General features: G+C 38.2%; 1 pseudogene; it reads right to left on the bottom strand.

Annotated features, from left to right (window-relative positions):
* Window positions 1–566: 566 nt before the first annotated feature.
* Window positions 567–881, bottom strand: LOC119532018 (annotated as a pseudogene).
* Window positions 882–2894: the final 2013 nt, after the last annotated feature.

Genomic DNA, 2894 nt, shown 5'->3' with positions numbered 1-2894 from the left:
TTGTAATGGAAGGAAAGAACCAGAAAGCAGAAAGGACTGCTATGCAAGGCAAGGTGTCCTCAGAGGGCTTTCTGAGGCCTCTTCCCCTTCTCTGAAGGGCTGTCTGACACTTCCCAACCTTATTAATTCCCCAGGACCTGGCCCCATTGCCAATCCTGTGATTTGTTCCTTCCTTGATCCTTGCTAGCTTTTGATAAATGATTAATTCAATATCATGTCCATCACATTTTCACTAGATAAATAATTTAATTTCATTTATAAAAGGATTTGAAGCAGCATTCTAGCTTAATTTTTATTATACAAGAAATAAATATTCACTGTCAAAAATATTTTAAAATACAGTTAATTAAAGAAAGAATATAAGGTTACCTGTTATTCCTCCACCTAGATTAACATTTTGATACGTATTCAGACTTTGCCTATGCTCTCTCCTTCCCTAGTAATATTAATATCAACAATTGCTAATATTTATGAGCCTTACTATGTGCTAAGCATGGTTTTAAGTTTTTTTTTTTTTTCATCCCAACCTCAAGATTTTATTGTCATGATAAAATGAAAGACAAAGCTTAGAACTGGATCACTTGGCCCTTTGTCTTCTTGTCTCCTCCCAGTTCAAAATGCCTGCGTCTGTTAATAGCCAGCGTTCTCCTGGATCTGCAGTTGGGCTCAACGCATTCAAGCCTCAGCAAAATCTTTGTAGTTTTAGCCTTCTTCCAGAAAATTGGCTTAATCTGTCTACTGTAGCCACTCTACTTCCAGACGTGATGCTGCTTTTCCTGGGCATATAGAGAATCCTTGCCCCTCTTGTACCGTCACTTTGTGGGGTTGGTGCTTGCCACACTTCTTATGAAAGTCTGGTGGGTTTTAGGAACTTTCATCATGTCTGCAGGACAGTTATCAGCACAAAAAGATGGTTCCAAGTTGCATATCTATATTATATTATTTAAACCTCATGGCAATCATAGGTAGCTATTATTATTATCCCAGTTGTACAGGTGAGGAAATTGAGGCATAGAGAGGGTTTCAAACTTACCCAGAGCCACTCAACTAGTGTGTTATTCTAACCTGTACGGGAATGGAATGATGAAGTCCCGTGCAGCCAACACCCAGCTTCAAAACAACCATAAACTCATGGTCAATCTTGTTTTACCCATTCTCCTAGCCACCCACCTCGCCAGTGATTCCAGAGCAAATCTCAGTCATCATACCATTTCATCCACACTACGTGTCTCCATAGACAAGTCTTTAAAAGTATCCACAATACCGTTATCACCACCCGTCCAAATGAACAATTCCCTGAAATCATCAACTTTCTATCAGTGTTCACATCCCTCCAATTGCCTCATAAATGTTTCCCCACATGTTTTTGTTTGAATCAAGACCACACACACTCCTACAGAGAGGTGGAACTGGGATCCACACCCATTGTCTGGCCCTACACCCATGTTCTTTCCAAACATCAAACCCACATCATGAACTGAAAAATCTGTACAGTATATGCAAGTTAACTTGAGCATGTTGAGTATACACAGCAATTTATAAGTTTTTGATATTGGTTTAGGTAGTAAAGTTAAGGTATTAATTTGTAATTTCTGTTCCTAGAGGAACTGCTGAAAACACTTAGCCAGTATTTTCTCTACTCTCTTGTCCAAATTTCTCCTCTTTTGTCCTCCTGCAGCACTTTCTGATGTCTAATGAGTTTTCTGCCCTGTTTTTGTTCCACAATAGATTGTTCTGAGACTGTTATTTCCTTATTAAGGGTCTTTATTATTATTTTCATTCATCTATCCATTCATCCAACAAATTCACTGAGCACCTATTATTTGCCAGAGACTGTGATTGACAGATAAGTTCCCTACTCTTGTGGACTTGTATTCTGTGGGGGAGATAGACAAACAAAAAGGAAACGCAAATAATTAAAGCAATTTCAAATTGTGAAAAGTACTATGTAAAAGCAAATGAGGAATGAATATAGAGACTAGTGATGGAAACTGCTTTCATAGGCATTTTAAAAATGATTTGCTTTTCACTTTCTCAAAGTTCTCTTTTAATTCAGCCTCCATCATTGGTATTTGAAAAAGATTGTATCTTTCAATATGCTTTTTGTGAATTGTTTGCTACCAGCTATTTATTACTCCCAGTGGCCTCCCTTTATTTGTGTGATGCTGCAGTTTTGCTTATATGTTCTTTTAATTTGTACACCCTGTGTTCTGCCCCTGATGAGTAATGGTGGGGACTTTAAACTTAGCTTCTTGGGTGAAAAGAGTAACTACTGTATTGAGTCTAGGCAGAAGACATTTCTCCCACTAGACAGAAGCATGGTCACCATGATGCTTGTTGAGCTATTCTGTTTGGTTGTTGTTCAATCCACAAAAATGTTTTTAATTGAGTTGGTACATAGTCACTGGAAAATTTAAACAATGTAAAAGTTTATACTATATGTGAAATAAAATTCCTATCAAGTCCCCCTCCTTCCACTCCTGATCCTCAAGAGTAACCTCTTATGGCATTTTGGCATGTCTCCCTCCATACCTTTTCCTACATGCATGAAGAGAGCTAAAATTGGTGAATGGTATCACCACTGACAGATGTCTAGGATGTACGTGTTTATAGACCAGGCTTATTATGAGAATCCCCTCTCTCAAGTACTTACACTTCAGGACACCATGAGCTTAATTTGCATTGGCCTTTGTTGTTACTGTTTGAGAGGTTTGCCTTTGGAGCTGGTTGCAGCTTAGTACATCACTTGCCACTCAGTAATTTTTGGAGATAAAAACATAAAGAATTTTACTAAAATTGATGTTTATGTCCAGCTTGTCACGTGGGACTTTTGGCTATTTTCCAGATAGAAACAAACCATGAAAGGAGAGCATTTGACACCATCAGGGTCATCA

The sequence above is a fragment of the Choloepus didactylus genome, chromosome 4 (genome assembly GCF_015220235.1).
Source record: "Choloepus didactylus isolate mChoDid1 chromosome 4, mChoDid1.pri, whole genome shotgun sequence".
Lineage (NCBI taxonomy): Eukaryota > Metazoa > Chordata > Mammalia > Pilosa > Megalonychidae > Choloepus > Choloepus didactylus.
This window is presented reverse-complemented; position numbering and strand designations above follow the sequence as displayed.